This window comes from Rissa tridactyla, chromosome 2, assembly GCF_028500815.1.
Source record: "Rissa tridactyla isolate bRisTri1 chromosome 2, bRisTri1.patW.cur.20221130, whole genome shotgun sequence".
Taxonomy (NCBI): domain Eukaryota; kingdom Metazoa; phylum Chordata; class Aves; order Charadriiformes; family Laridae; genus Rissa; species Rissa tridactyla.
In genome coordinates, this window is record NC_071467.1 from 4,917,058 (window position 1) to 4,933,756 (window position 16,699).

At 42.1% G+C, this 16,699-nt stretch overlaps 1 protein-coding gene across 8 annotated transcripts in view; it reads left to right on the forward strand.

Moving 5' to 3' along the window:
* The window catches only part of PTK2 (protein tyrosine kinase 2), a 230,891-nt gene that overhangs the window by 74,638 nt on the left and 139,554 nt on the right, over positions 1-16,699 (forward strand). The window lies entirely within an intron of this gene.

A 16,699-nucleotide genomic window follows, 5' to 3' on the forward strand; every position in this document is an offset into this window, starting at 1 on the left:
GCTGCTCTTGACTGTGCCAGGCCTATTTCAAATTAACCTTTTTCCTTTACACTTCATGGGAGTTACTTGTTCCATCTTGTGTTCAAATGGTCTCTGCCCAAAAAGTTGCTTTTAACTGGTAATGTGCTTCTACCAGCTTTGGCTGAAGATCTGTAGATGGTGCCATGATAGTTAACTATCAGATACTTTGTTGATTGTGGTGCAAATTACAGGTGCTTATCACTGTCAGGTCACCCTTGTATCAGGTGCAAACCAGCCTGACTTGTCTGTCCTGTTCCCCTGGAATTTCATCACCTCTGCCCATGTCCCAGTTTTTGGAATTAAGAATTTCATTGGTAAGAACTTATCAAAGGGTGAAACCTGCTCTAGTACCAGAACTACTGTCTAACCTGTTAGTAAACGCTCTGCTCCTAAACAAAGGGGAACTGTAGTTGTTTTGAGTAAATTAGGTAATTAGGCTATATATTTTTTTCCTTTCAGACTGTGCCTTCAAGGCCTTCATCTCGTCCGCGGTCTAATCTGAACCCAAAAGTCAGGAGATGCCTCAGTTTTTAATAGTAAAAGTTTCTAGAGATATGAAGTTTGGATATGCTTTTGTGAATGTGTTCGATATTTCACAAATAGACTTTCCATACCTTCTTCCTTTGCATATGTTTTGTAATACATCAGCGTGTATGTGGCAGAACAGCATCAGATTGATTGATTTTCATTTTTTCTTTAGAAGATAGTTGTATCTCAAAAGAACACTGGATATTAGAGCAGCTGTGATTGTCCACTTTACAGACACTTCAAACTGGGAAATCACTACCACATAAATTTCTCGTGTTGCTCCATTGTCAGGAAACACAAGAATAATCTTAAATTAATGATACGCAATTAATGTGTGTCTGAGGCCTTACATTTAGTCTGTTATATGCAATCTTTTGAAGTCTGTTACAGCAACAAAACGTTTAAGTTCAGCAAAGCCATTACCATAAACACTATTTTTCATGATTATGATGTAACAAGTCAGTCATCTGCAGTTTCTGTTGGGTTTGGTTTTTTTTTAGTATGCAGGGTAAGGAGTAGAGATGACGTGGGTCTGTCGGTGACCTAAAGGACAGCTCATCTTTATTCTTTAGGAGATGCACGTAGGAGCTTTGTAGATCAGCAGGGTCCTCCCTGGTGAGGCACTGGAAGGGGAGTGTTATTTCAGCCAGGAACCTGGACTCGCTCATGTTTGAACATGCTGCTGAACACCCCAAAAGTGCCCTCGCTCTGCCTTGAAGGTGTTACTTGATTTTTCTCAGCAGCATTTCCCTCTTCTGTCTTCATGTTTGTTCCTTCTGTCCCCGCTGACACTTTGTGGGTATTCCTCTGTGCTCTTTCAGTACGTTACTGTTAAAGATTCGTAGTCTCTTTCAAATTTCTCCTTTTAGTTGGTCCAACATATCTGGGTACCAGCTAAGAGTTGATAAATGGCTTTAAAGGAAGAAGGGGGGAAAAAATAAGGTTGAAGTCGAAAGTAACACTTGAATTTTTAATATTAGTATTTAAACCAAATTATTTTTGCCTTCTTTAATCATTATAGTGGAAGTGTTCCTCTCCTACCCATGCTCTGCCTTCCCCCCTGCGCCCCCCTTGTCCCCAGGTGTTGAAAAGCAGTAAATGCTATGTAATGGTTCGGCATCAGGGGCTCAGAGCTGTCAGATTTGGGCAGCAAATGACTCGTGCAGCCGTACTGGAAGAAAAAGCAATTTTGCCAATACAAAACTCATTCATTTCTCCAACCCTTTGGTGAGCGCAGAGGAAGATGGTTTCTCTCTCCCATTGATGTGTTTATTTCTCCCCCCCCCCTCAAGATGTAGTCCAAGAAAGAGGAGGGAGCCGACACACCAGCTTGAAGCTGCCCAAAATGGGAAGCCTTCTCCTCCCTACTTCTGCCCATGTGCTGTTTACTTTGTGCTGCCCCCAGAGGTTTCTAGAGCTTTTTGGAGCCACTTCACCTCATTTAAATAGACCTCTCTTCGAAAAAACCCAAACGAAGCAAAACCAAACCCCCACCAAAACCAGAAAAAAAGAAGCCTGGATTGATTTCTTCTGTCTTAATAAGTAAAAGCAGCTCCAAAACTGTTTAAGAAGCAGCAGGAGGCTGGAGAAGGGAATAAAGGGCTGCATAGTTGGGAAGAATGCTTGGCAGGGAGGAAAGGGGTAGGAAGCTCCGCAGTTTTGGCAGCAGCAAGGACAAATTGGTTATATTAAGTGGGTTCAGCAGCCTGTGGTGACAACTTAGTTGCCTTTGAAAAATTAACTCAAACCTCTGTACAAATATATTCTTCAGAAGTAATCATATATCAATTCTGCTGTCTGTAGCTTCGTACAGAGACAGATCTGAGAAACCAGATTTAAATTCCTTTAATGATATTTAAACATTAAAATATACAGGAGAACTTGAACTGCGTGCAAGAAAATATTTGACTTTTTAAAAAAAATCTCTGAAAATATTGCATGACCAATGGGCCATCTTTAATTTTGGTTATTTTAAACATATGAACCCTTATAAATATTAGAATATACAGTGTAGACTTTTCTGATGTATTCATAGATGTGTTTTTTTCTAAGATTGTTTAATTTTCTGATTTGTTCTATGCAAAAAAATCATCAAAATGTCATTTATCGTCTTTTTGTTTCCTGATTTGATGTCAGTCTTTTCCAAGCCTGGAAATCATCATCTCGCACTGGCAACTACCGTCTTGATAAATATATAAAAAGTCTATAATATACAAGGCATGAGGAAGCTGGCAATGCTGGTATATCTGTATTTTCATCTGAACTTTCTGGAAGCACTAAGGGTCATGTTTCAGCTTCAACAGTAGAAGCAAAAGGTTAAGCTTTTATGGACGTTCTTAATGTAAAAAAAATAAATAAATGTATCGCATCAGTAGGTCCACTCTTTTTGACAGCATCTCCTATTTGTGACTCTTTCAGGAGACCACGTGAGCATGGCTCTTGTCTGCAGCCCATCCTTGGGTTTCTTCAGCATCCAGTGCATTAGAGGCTTTTAGAGAGGCTTTTAATATCCATCCTTGCGCCCTTTGCCCATACCTTTCTGAACTTGTTGCTACCACCTGCCTCCGCAGTCTGCTGTCTGCTACCTCCTGTTCAGAAAAGATCTTTTGACTGAAACTGATAGGGGATTATTTTAGGGTTCAGTTTATCCATCACTGCAGATTTTGTAAACATTGATTGAATTCTCCGCTGAAATCTCAGCTTTTTTTTTAGGTTCTGGTCACGTGGCTGCTGCTCTGCTCTGTAATCATTTTAGTTGGACTTTCTGGACAGTACTCAAGATGTGGTGGAAATTCCATTGACTTTTCTACTCTGCTGGACCTTGGCGTTCTGTTCTGCGTCTTGGGGTTTTCTGCTGGCAAGGGATGGTATGATGCTGAAGATACTTGACACCCATCCATGGTGTTTACTATGCACTGACAGAACCTCTTCCGATTTACAGTGATCCCGAAGGACCCCATTTCAGGCTAAAATGAACAACGCAGTGAACTACTGCATCCTTCAGTTGGAATACTTCATATTTTATCCCTTTGTGTCATTTACCAGTACCTAAAGGGGTCCTACAAGAAAGATGGGGAGGGACTCTTTATCAGGGAGTGGAACAATAGGACAAGGGGGAACGGTTTTAAACTGAAGGAGGGGAGATTTAGATGAGGTATCAGGAAGAAATTCTTTGTTGTGAGGGTGGTGAGGCCCTGGCCCAGGTTGCCCAGAGAAGCTGTGGCTGCTCCATCCCTGGAGGTGTTCAAGGCCAGGCTGGGTGGGGCTTGGAGCAGCCTGGTCTGATGGGAGGTGTCCCTGCCCAGGGCAGGGGGTTGGAACTGGGTGATCTTTAAGGTCCCTTCCAACCCAAACCAGTCTGTGATTCTATGATTCTATTCCATTATTTTTCCTAAAGCCAGCCACTGTGCCAGTTTGTGTAGGGGTTTGTGTGACATTCGGTGCCTCCGACCTGTGAAATACTGCTGCGTGGAAAAAACTGTAGTGTGGAGGGTGTGTTACCACAACTGCAGTAGTATTCTGGTTTTGTGCAGAAACGTGTGTGTTTTCATACATGTTAAAGCACATGTACTCCTTGTTGAAAGAGCTCGTTTTTCCATTTTCTCTTTAGCTTCTAAGAAGTACTTACTTTAAAATAAATTTAAAAATAAATTTAAACACATTAAGAGCACAGATTGCAAATATATAAAAACACTTTGCTTCCTGAAGCTCATGTGCAAAGGTGTTTTAATTACTGAATCCTTCTGTAAGAGAATGTGTTTTCAGGCCAAGTAAAACTTAACATTTAAATAAACTACACATGTTTAAGTAGCACACACGCACCCCAACGAATCTTTCTGTATGTTCTAATAGGGACTGAAGGAAGATTGGATTGACAGCTCTGGGTGTATTGTTGGCTTGCGGAGGTGTCTTGTTTGTCTAATATCAACTTAAATTATTACCGCCTGCTGTTTCTGCAAATGGTCGGATAGTTGTACGCAAATTGTGGATTTCATCACTATGATGTGGTGGTGAGTTGATTTGTTGTTTCCAGGGAGATGATTTAATAGAATAAAAATACACTAAAAAGTAACATTTAATCTTTAGAAGTCTTCTTAATGCCTACCCATGATCAAATGTAGTATAAAAAGATGCAATAAATTCTTGTGGAGGTAGTGAAACCTGCTTACTTGATTTCTCCAGGTCTGCCCTAGTTTCTTGACCATGATGACGTTACAACAGTCATCCCTTGTGTCCTTTGGTACCCTGGCATGATGAGGGACAGCACACACTGGTGGTTTTGTACCTATGCAAGTGCTGGTAGATCCTTCATCACGTTTGTGCTCATTAGGCAGCTGACGGGCTGTCAAAAAATATGTGAGGACTGAATTTTACTACTGACTTTTTTTTTTTTTTCCCGAAAATGTGCAGCAATTGAATTACCTGATATTTCTGACCCCATACCAAGTTGTTTGAAATTAGGTAACTGGCAGTAACTAATAAACTTCTGTATTTGTTGGGGTGGGATGAGATGGACTAGGTGAAACCACACAAACTGATTTAATGGAACAGGCTGAAGCTGGTTGTGGCAAGGGCCGAGTTGTATTTATGGCCCACCCATCGCAAAGCACGGCAGAGTTTTGATGCCCCCTATCATGAGAGGGCAGAGGAGAGAAGAAAACAGTGCCACATGTACTACGATCAGTTCTTCTTGAGATGTTCCTGCATGACTTCTTCCACAATGTGAAGTGACAAACCCAATGAAGCTTAATTATAACAAAACTCGTTTTGCTGTAGGGGAATTGAACCCATCTCTTCTGGGTTCCAATTGATTTTTCTGCCACAGACCAATATCTTATCCTTTGAAGTATTAAGTTTCTCTTTCAGAGAACGGTGTTGAATGAAGCCCTGAAGCGAATGTATTTCGGCTGGGTAATACCTGGTTTAAGAACAGCTTTTTTTCCCCCCTTGTTTAAAAACTTAAGGAAATAGCAACTCATTGGAAATAGAATGGTCCAGTTGCAGCTGTTACAGTTCAACGCAGAACTCTTAGCCTTTTTGATGGCTTGTCTCATGCAAATCTAAATCTTTTACTGATCCTGACATACATACTAGAGATGGTTATAGGAAAAAAAAGTGGTTATTCTAAAATCAGTTGTTGGGTAAGCGTTTGTCTGTTTTCTGTCCCCATTTACTGGATATTGAGGAAACCCCCATTTGAACTCCCTTTATGTCTTTAGCAAGTTGCCTAAGTGACGGAATTAATGAATTCCTTATTTCTCAGTACAATGCAAAGGATGAACCTCAGGAGCTCTAGTATATTAAACATGCTGCTTTAATCAGACTAAACTCAAGGAAGGTTCAGTAGCTCTATATTAGTAGATTGGAGGTTAAGGATTGAAAAACGCTTTTAACGAGGGCCAAGGGTGTTTTTTGGATGATTCGGGTCTTCAGAGCTTTTCAGCGTTGGTGTGTCTCGTCAAAGACTTAATGGAGCATTCACTGGAAAAACCCACTGCAACGAGTAGCAAAAACTTCATGGGTATTAAAAAGAAGAAAGACAGTGGATGCCCCTCCCGGTAGATGTGCAGTGCACAGAGCAGCAGTCTCTGCTTTTGTGGGGACAGGGACTATGTCCAAGGGAGAACTCCAGCTGCAGTGAGATGGTGAGTTGAAAGGGCAGAGGTCCTGGGTTTCGATTCAGCCCTACACAGCTTGTCAAGAGGATACACTTAGGATGAAAGCAGTGGTAGAGAATCCATAAATCTTATTCTGCCACAAAGCAATATGGAATCATTGGAATTGTCTCCAGAAGTCTGGAGAAGGCCCTGATGTACTGCTTTGAGTGGATTAAGTGTTCTAAATTGTCTTTTTAAGGCTATATCAAGTTTTGTTGGTGTTTTTTGTGGTGTTTGTTTTTTTTTTTTAAATAAAATTATCAAAATGGGCCATACAGTGTATATCTATCTGCTCCTAGCTTGACTTCACCAGAGGACTGAGGCTTAGTAGTCACCATAGCGTAGAGGCTTGGACTTGTGCCAGTTTCATGATTGTGTCGGTACGTGTATGCTGGAGACCACCAACTGATTTCTCACCAGGTAGCATGCCTTTGACTTGACTGTTAAATCAAATGCCAAATTGGAGAAGGTAGTGCTTCTATTAATTAAGCTAATTCTGCTTACTCTTCTGTCTTTGGGTGCAGTAGATGGAGACTTTAGGAGAAATGGATGTCTAGCTCAAGAATGATGTGGCTGGTGTTTAGGTCCTCAAACACGGCTGGAGTCTTGAGGTGCCAAGAGCTCTGATTCCTAAGGGGATCCAAGGGAATATCACGACTTATTCTGCTCTTCGGGATCTCATGTGAGGATGCAAGGAGATGTATGGTACATGCCCAGTTCCAACAACCGCAACTATGGAAATCACTGATTTTTTTATTTTTTTTATTATTTTTTTATTTATTTATTTTGTATGTGTGGAGATACTCAGAAGCATAATCTCAAAAAGTTTGTGATGAGGAGAATTATTAGGGTCAGCCTACTTTGAACTTCCACTTGGTCATTTGAATAAGAATCACTTTAGTCTTTATTTCTACCTGTATAGAGGCTGTAATTACTGGCTTTGGAAAACACTTGAGCGAGAACAGGCTTAAATAAAACTTTTTACAGGTCGTTGAATTTAGTAATAAGCCATTGTCGTGCAGCACAATGACGTGTGACCACTGTTGTCATGCTCTGTTCCTCTTGGGCACTTCGGTGCCTTTTCATCCCATGCCTGCTTCTGGTTTTCGTGAAAAACAGGGATAACACAAACACGGTTGAAACTGTACTAAAGGGGATCAAAAATTAAAAGCCTGTGAAGTTGAATGTTTTGAAATACAGGGCTGGGATGATACAAACATTCAGTAATGTAAAACTAGGGAAGGCAGGTTTAGGGTCAAATAGTAGCCAAACCCAAATGTGTTGAGCTGTGATAGCGCGTGGCCAGAACACCTTACTACTTTCCTTAGCTGCCTCTAGTTTCGGGCACTTCTAGTGTTTAATTTAAGACCCATACTTGCATTATCACTAATTCTAATTAGTTTTTACTATTCTGGAAAGACAATAAACTCTCACTGCTTCTGTTTACTTCTGAGGCTGTTCAGGAAAGAGCTTGTGCTGTGTAGAGCCTTCAGAGAGCAAAAAAAGAAGAACTGAATTCACGCGGCTTACTTCACGCTCTTGTTCTGGTGTTCGTAGGTAGGGCTGCTGCCAACCAGTGGTGCAATTTCAAAATAAAAAGACTTTTATTTTAACCTTTATTTTAAAAATGCAGAATTCTTATTTGCTCACTTCTGTGGTGCCTTTTTAAAGAAAACCGCACTACGGTAATTCTCTGCAGCTTCCTAGAGAAATTCCAAAGATCAGCAACAGAAGATGGAAGGGGAGGGTGGTGTTTACTTGGATTTCAGCGGTGCCAAGGTTCAGAATGCTAGTGAGAAATGAAGTAAGTATCTTAGCTGGGTACCTTGTTCTAATTTAACCATGTACAGACATTGATTTCCTTGTATTCCCCACACAACTGATGTTTCCTCATTATTAAATTTTTTAACGTTAAAAATAGAAATTGGTGCCAACTCCAGAGGGAATTGCTGGTAGCGCAGATTACGCAATATTACAATAAATTGGGTTAAACTGAACGTTTAAGGTATGTCAGGACTTATTCCTGTGGGGGAAGGATGTGAAGTGTGAAGGATGGGGACCGTTTTGAATGTCTCGGGATGGCCAGAGTGCAAGATGTCTTGGTAAATTTAAATTCCTGCTTGGCAGTACAAATAGTTCAGCTGATTTTCAGTGCTCTGAAACTTTTTGCTCTCTCTCTCTCTCTCCATCCCAAGGTGCGGAGCTACCCAGGTAACAGGCTGCTGCTTCTGCAGCACTGAGCAAAGGGGACTTACAAGTCCTTAAAACACCCTGCATCAGTAGCAGCTGTACATGGAACGTGCCCTTGTTCCAATTAGTTTAGGTGATGTATGTATTTATTAATTGATTTTTGCTGAGATATACTTGCCTTGTGTTTAACAGGCCCAAGGTTGTCATATTGCTTTGGTTCATATGGCTCTTGTAGTTCACTCTTCCTACAAAATCCTCCTTCGTGCTCCTCTGAATGCTTAATCTCCTAAAACATTGATATAATTGAAATAAATTTTCCCATCTTGGCAACTTGCATTCCTAAACTAGTTTTGACTTTGGTCTGTGTTATCCTTTCATGTGAATTTTTCTGGTGTGTTTCTAAAATACTTAACTCTGCAAAGAAAGAAAAACTATGTATTTCTGCCATGAAATTTATTGAGACATAGAGTTAGTAACTGTTTAGGCAATATTTCCTTGGGGAAAAAGTAGTCAGAGAAATTACCAGTACCAGGCTGTTTTTCCATTTCATGTGGATATAGTGAAATATTCGATGTGTTAATTTAGACTAAAATAGATACTAAGAACTAAATTTTTAAATTGTTTTAATGTGGCTGATCCGGCTGCTTTATACTTTGACCTGGGGGCCTTGATAAATGCTTTTGACTGCAAATAATGTGCTTAAAAATACGTACGTATCTGGAGGAATGGGGAAAGAGCAGCGACCAGGAGGGGGTCAGAGAGGAGGCAACAGGAGAAATAAATGCATTCTTGGCTGTCGTTGTAGCAAGTATGACCAAGAAGAGTGAATATAGCTGAAGGGTGTGTAAGGTGGAACAAAAGATTATCGCTTTTTTCTTTTGCTTTTGAACATCAGCATTAGCTAAAAGAAAGAGAACAAGAAAAATAAACTCAGGAGGAGATAAACAGGGACTTTCCAATGTGATTTATAGAAATAGCTGAAACTATTGACACTTTTTGAAGGCAAAAGTGATGATCTCTTTCTATGTTTGTCCCTAATTTGAAATCACAAACCTAATGGTTTTCTTGATGTTAGACGTTTAAGGTTGTAGACTTAAGGATGAAAAAAGATGTTAGGAACAGGTAAACACAAAAACCCCATGTTGCACGCCAAGTGTGCACGCTGATGCTTTCCTGTGGTGCGTATGCCTTCTGGGGGGGGGTGCTTTGACCACTTTGCTTTTTTGTAGAAGAAACATGTCTTTTAAGTGCTGCTAAAAAGGATTTTAGCAAGTCATGCATTTTATGTCCAACAGCAAGCATTGGGACCAGATTTTATGATAAATATGTGTGTGTGTGTGTATACATATATATATATGTATGTATCAGGAGACAACATACCAAAAGTCATCAATGTGCTGACTCTTAACACAGACTTATGAAAATACAAGCTTTGTCATGGGGTACCTAGTTAAAATTGTACATAACATCCTTACTTTCTGTGAGGATGAGATAGACAAGCTAATATTTGCAAGGTGAGCTACAGCAGGATTTAATGTAAACTGTGAAAAAGGATTGAGCTTGAAATTCATGAGACGTTTAATGTCTGATGGGAGATGCATTATGGATAATTCTAAGGAATTTAGAGTGTGGAAGAAATTCTTAATCACAAAATCGCTGAGGTTGGAAGGGACCTGGGGAGCTGGTTTGGTGCAACTCCCCTGCTCGGAGTAGGTTCTTCAGGGCTGTGTCTGGTTGTGTTTTGAATATCTTCATGGATGGAGACTCCACAACCTCTCTGGGTAACCTCTTGCAGTGCTTACCCACCTGTGCAAAAGCTTTCTCTTAAGTAGGAATTCCTGTTTGTCACTTTGTGCCCATTAACCTCGTGTCCTCACTGGGCATCGCTGAGAACGGTCTGGCTCGGTCTTCACTGGTATTTATACACATTGGTGAGATCCCTCTGAGCCTTCCCTTCTCCAGATCAAACCATCCCATCTCTCTTAGCCTCTCCTTGTACGACAGATGCTCATATCCCCAAATGACCTTTGTGGTCATTGGTCTGTCTCCATTATGTCCATGTCTGTCTTGTACTGGGCCCAGTGCTCCCGATGCCCCTCACCAGTGCAGAGTAAAGGGAAGGATCATCGACCTGCTGGCAAGGCCTAACGGCCCAGGAGGCTGGTTCTTTGCTGCAAGGGCATGTTGCTGGCTCACGGTTGGCTTGCTGTCCACCAAGATCTCCAGGTCCTTCTCTGCAAAGCTGCTTTCCAGCCAGTCACTCTGGTAAAGCAGCATTGTTTATTGAGGGTGCAAGTAACCTAAAGGCTCTTATTTCTTTTAAAATACTTTAAAATATTGAAGTTATTAAGTCTTTTTACACCAGGATCCAAAGGAAGAAATGAACTCTGATTTTTTTTTTTTTACTGTGTTCTTATATTTTTTTTTTACAGATTTATATAAATTTTTATACGTTTGAATTGAGATGTGCCAAGGTATTTTGTGGAAATGCAACATAGAAGGGGCACTATTTCATTGATGGCGATGCTGTCAATCCTGAGATAGGGATCGGAATATGGAGATCGGGCAACGTTCTAAAACTTCATCATACCTACGAAGGACAATATGAAGTCACAGTGTCAAGAATTACAGCTTGATTCCTTGTCACGTGGACTTGTTAAACACTGTGTTGTTGGCCATCTGCCAATGATAGATTATCCAACTGCTAACATTGAAGACATTGGTGTTGAAAAGATTTCCCTTATGAGAATACTTTAACATTTCTATCAGTTGACTAATCAATTTTTAGTTAATGAATTTAAACTATTTTTTTTAATTTTTTTTGACTCTCATTAGTGGAAATGATTTAGTTTCTAAGTGCTAGGTGCTGGTAGGGAAATGTGACTTTGACTGTTTGTACTGGAAGTCGTAATACTGACTTTGTTCCTGATGTAGTTGGCAAATACAGGTCATATGCAGCGCTCGTAAGATGTGTTGGTAGGAGTCACACTGAGTAGCAAATGACTTGGAAACAGAATTCTAGAAGGATTCAATTAGTTATCTCATCGTTTTGTGGGTTTTTTGAGAAATTAAAACAACTTTTATTAAAGTTTCCTAATGTAAATGGTACCTAAAGTGAAAATGGCAGATATTCAAAACTGACTTGTGTAAAGGCAGAAAGGAGCACAGGAAAGGTCAACGGTGCTTTCTTGTAATTCACTTGAGAAGCTGTGAAGTGCAGTGGTGTTGGTCTTGGTTTGGTTTTTGTATTTTTTTCTGAAAAACTTTATCTTTTAATCTCATTTAACTGTTTCCTGTATGCTTTCCTAAACTTCAGCTACTCCACTACAGTAGAGCAAATCATCTGAACGATAACACACACCATAGTTTGGTAACAACTGCGTCATCTTAACAGAGCTGCTGAATATCAGGAGGCCAGGTTTGGTTTTCTCCACTCTGCTCCCCAAGCTTAGAATAAATCTTTCCAGTACTGAGAAATGTGAGTGGTTTTTGTAAAGCGTGAGCATTTGGAGAACAATAGCCTTTATTCTTGGAAGCACAAAGGGTTAGCTGGCACACAACTTTGTGGACAAACAAGTTTGACCAGACTTGATTTTACATCATTAGTCTTCAGGGACAGGGATCAGGTTGCTCAAAGTCCTGTTCAACCTGGCCTTGAACACCTCCAGGGATGGGGCAGCCACAGCTTCTCTGGGCAGCCTGGGCCAGGGGCTCACCACCCTCGGAATAAAACATTTCTTCCTTCTATCTAGTCTAAATCTACCTTCTTTTAGTTGACTGTAGCTTGTTTGGGCTCCGTGCTACTTGCCTGTTTAATACAAAGAGAACTAAAGCCGCTGTTCTAAACTGGGATCTGTAATGGCAGGATTATAAACCAGTCTGGTTTTAATTTAGAAGAACCCAAGTAGGCACCCAGGTCTTGTAATTTAAGCGTTCTTTGTATCTTGAAACAACCAAGCAAGTCTTGTAAAATAGTTATTGAACTATCCTTGCGTGGAGAGCAGCTACGTTTTACAAAGTTTTGGCCCAGAGCAGAGTTTTATGGTCACACTATAAACTCAAACCCAGGAGCTGGTATTAATGGGAATGTTAATATGCCCATAACCAGAGATATGGCATGGGTTTCTATAACTTGAGCTATCAAGTTTATTGCTCTTTTGGTACCTCATAAAGAAAGCCTTGGGATTTTTTTGAAGAAGTTGTAAAAAACTCAAAAATGATCAAAACCCAAAGGAAAACTGCCTTTCTGGCTTTGCACAGGAGGTTGTTTTACCTTTAAAAACCTCTGTTCTGTAAAACCTTCTGCAAACTGACAGTACCCTGTACCCAGTACAGTCAGTCCCATGTTTAATTCCACATTTTCCTCAGTGTGATGAATATGAAAAAAACTGTAATAGCGTTTTGCCTGTCCATTGAAATCACGCTGCCTGAGAGCACTTCTGTGGGTAGAGACTGATGTCTCTTGTTGCTTTCTGTTTGCTGCTCCCGAGGGACGTAGATTGTCCATATTAAGCCTGTGGCCAGACATCTTCTAAATGCTTGCTTTGGTATTTTCCTGTAGCTTTTCTCCCTGTTCTTTTTTTTGCCAAATAAAACCTGATGAGTGTGTATGTTAAATGGATGGAATACAGCAAATTAATATTAAAGCAGGCTTTCTTTTAGTTCTCCTTTACTAAAAAAATTACTTATTTCATAGAATCACAGACTGGTTTGAGTTGGAAGGGACCTTAAAGATCACCCAGTTCCACCTCCCTGCCCTGGGCAGGGACACCTCCCACCAGACCAGGCTGCTCCAAGCCCCGTCCAGCCTGGCCTTGGACACCTCCAGGGATGGGGCAGCCACAGCTTCTCTGGGCAACCTTTTCCTTGGTTTCTAGCAAGTTTTCCTGCTGTTTGTGTACGTAAGCTTGAACTAAAGCTTAGCATTTTTACTAGTGACTTTGAGGTGCGGTAGGTTGTTCTGAAGGGCTAAAGTGTGATGCAGAAGCTGGACTTGAAAACTGCCATTTCCCTCCGAGCAGTTGCACTACTTGAAGGCCTTTGTCTGCACAGATTCGACCTGATGAAACTCCGCACCCTGCGTCCATTTTGAGTTTCACCACGGCTATTTTAACCTTCCTGGAAAGGAGCCCTGCAGTTAGGAGCGTGTACGGTCATGTCATCTGCCACAGGGGAGACTTTTATAGCTGCTTCAACTTTCAAGTCAAGTTTTCCATGAAAACAGCTCACAAGTGATGAGTATAGGTCAAGAGGAATGTTGCTGAGGGTTTCTCTGCGTTTTCAGGTCTGTATCTGTTGGTGTAGGGTGGACAGGAGGAAAGGTTTTAACATGGGCATAAGGTTGGCTTTATACATTTGTATTGATTGCCAGAAAAGAGAACAATAGAGCAAGGTACAAAGGCTATAATGGTTTCTAGAATTTTCAGACAGGGATATGAAACTGAGCTCCACTTGGAAGGTGGGGGAGGTCCCTCAAGGGTCAGGCACTGGGGGAATGTTTGGGAGAAACATCTCCTTGGCCTGCTCTTACCATCTTCCCTGAGGGCAGGGCATTAGAGGCCTTTTGTCTGACCCAGGACCACCAATCTTAATGATGAATTCAACCATTTATTCAGGAGGTAAAGACATACTGCACAGATGGGCTGTTTGGTTCCTCTTTATCTTGTGGGCCTGGATTATGTAGATGCTTAAGATCCTTGTGTTAGACTTCAAGTCCTGTTTTAGCCTCTAGCAAATGTTGTTATCTGCAGCCTGGAGATTTCAAGCCTTGATATTCCCGGCTCTGGATTCCTGTTAGCTGAGCTCATGCTGTGGTTTGACATTACCGGTGAACTGGTGTGATGGGAGGCTGCTGCTGGAGGGGAGACCTTCCTGCACTGCCCCTCACCACCGGCTGCTTCTACTTGTCTTCCTCTGTGCGTGTCTGACATGGCGAACTACTTCGGGCAGATGTGGTATAAAACTGAGCCAACCCTGAAAACCAAATCACCTTCTTCTCTTTTTTCCTCATAGCTTCCTGAACTGGTTGTCAGGGAGGATGGCAGAGCACCATGGCGGTGGCAGGTTGAGGTCGGCAGAGCATTGGGACAGGTGACAGGTTGAGGTCGGCAGAGCACCGTGGTGGGTGGCAGGTTGAGGTTGGTAGAGCACAGTGGCGGGTTGAGGTATAAGAGACGGCCTGTAAATTCCGTGATGAGGGGCAGAAGGCCCTCCAAACCTTCAATGGAATGCCTCCAACACGCTGAAGGAAATATATAATGCAGGCCTGACCTTCAAAGAACTGATAAGGCTAACACTTCAGGCACCTGAAAGCGTGGGAGGACTGACTGCCTTGTGAAGACAGGATAGTTCTGCTGCTGGTGTGGTGAGCTTGCTAGTTCTCAGTTCTCAAGGCCATTGTGTCCGATAAGTGACTTTTACTTCATCATCTGTGAAATGCATATGAAAGCACACACCCTGCATATGCTAATGAAGATTATAGAGCTCATGCTAAACATGTATAACTGTGGCACTCGTCTCTCCACCCAAATCATGCTACACCTCACCTGGGAGAAGGGAGAAACCTGAGACGAGGCAGTCCTTGGCAAGGGGGGTGGACCGTGCTAATTCAGCAAACATAAAAGGGGAAAATAAGTGCCCCTACAGAGAGGAAACAAGAAGATCATGCCTGGGAAGATTTTTCCCAAGAAAGAATACTGTACTTGGGAAGATTTTTCCAAGAAAGATGATGATTATGCCTGGGAAGGTTCCCTGAAAAAGATGCTGGAACCAGAACTGGTGATCTCTTTTTCTCCGTCTTTTCCTTTCTCTATCCCTCAGTTTCTCTTTTCTCTTACAGTTGTTAAGTAACGGTTAGAGTTGTTAAGTAGTGCTTGCCATAAGTCGTATACCTGTTGTTAAGTAACACAATGCATACCTCACCGTTTGCCATAATTTGGTATATACCTAACCAATTATTGTGGACTTAAGACCTGTACTAACCATTTTGGGAAACTAATAAATGTTTGCATATGGACCTTGGGATTATCTCACCTTAGTCCGCACCGTTGGGGATTTATGAATCTGAAGTCACTTACCGCCGCTGTTCCCTGAGAGTGGAAGGTGACATGAGATCAGCAGAGCGCCGTGGCAGGTTGTGGTTGGCAGAGCACCGTGGCGAGTGGCAGGTTGAGGTGGGCAAAGCACGGTGGCGGTTGGCAGGTCGGTGGCTGAAGCTCTGTTGAGGGACAGGCAGGCGTTACAGGAGCTCAGCTGGAAGCACGGGTCTCTCTTCTGCCTCGCAGGGAAGCAGACGAAGGCTCAGGCGTTCAGTAGCAGTGCTGCTTACAGCAGTTTCACTCTCCTCCAGCCTCTTTGCGCAGGCCAGCTTTACTACCAGAAAGGCATTCTATGCCAAAAAGATCAAGTTTATTTTATTTTTAACGTCTCCAGATTTCCAAAACCGTCTCCCTGCTGGCTGCTCGCTGTGAGGAGGAGGTACAGAAATCTCGGTGCACTTGTCCAAGCCCTGGAGCAAAGCCCTGCAGTTCTTTGCTCTTTCCAGCCAGCAGACTGGAATGATGCTGGAGACTGTGTCAGGCGAGGGAGGAGGTATTGTTTGCTCTTTTTCTCTGGTACTGCGCTGATTTCTCAGACACCATCTGCTTGTGGCTGATTAATTTGCAGCAGTAGCCAAGAGGCAATTTTTTTCTGTTTTTTTTTGAGAGGCAGGCTCATACCATGGTCCTTTGGCCACCAGCCTTGGAAATCACTTGGAAGTTGGGCTAGTCGGTGATAAAACTTAACCACTTATTTAGTAGTTGATGAGAGGAGGGACAGTGGTGTTCCTAACGGTTCCTTGGCAAATAACGAATTTATCTCTGGGTGGTTTTGAGTCACACTAGTTCCCAAAACAGCAAAAAAACGAGTGATGTGACAATGTCTGAGCCTTAAATGGGAGAGCCTGGTGCTGGTGTGCGGCTTCATAGTGGAGAACCTCCAGTTGGGTGACTGGGGGCTGTCAGGGTTTCCCTATGCTGATCTTTAGAGGGCTATTGCAAGACCAGACTCGGCGGATTGTGGGGATGGGAGCTCCTGTTAAAACTGGAAGGCTCTATTCCAGCTTGAAGGCTTTGGCAGGGGCCTGTGTTAAGTCATTGAGGAACTAGAGGAAGAAGTCTTGCCAAAGGTACCACTTTTGTTAATGATTGTGTTGTTTAAATTTGGATCACTTGCTCTGCGGGGCTTCCAGTTCCTCTGGTCGTCGTCTGGGTAGGTTTTTTATGTTTGTAGGTGTATAACTATTTTAGGAGGGGACTCCAAAA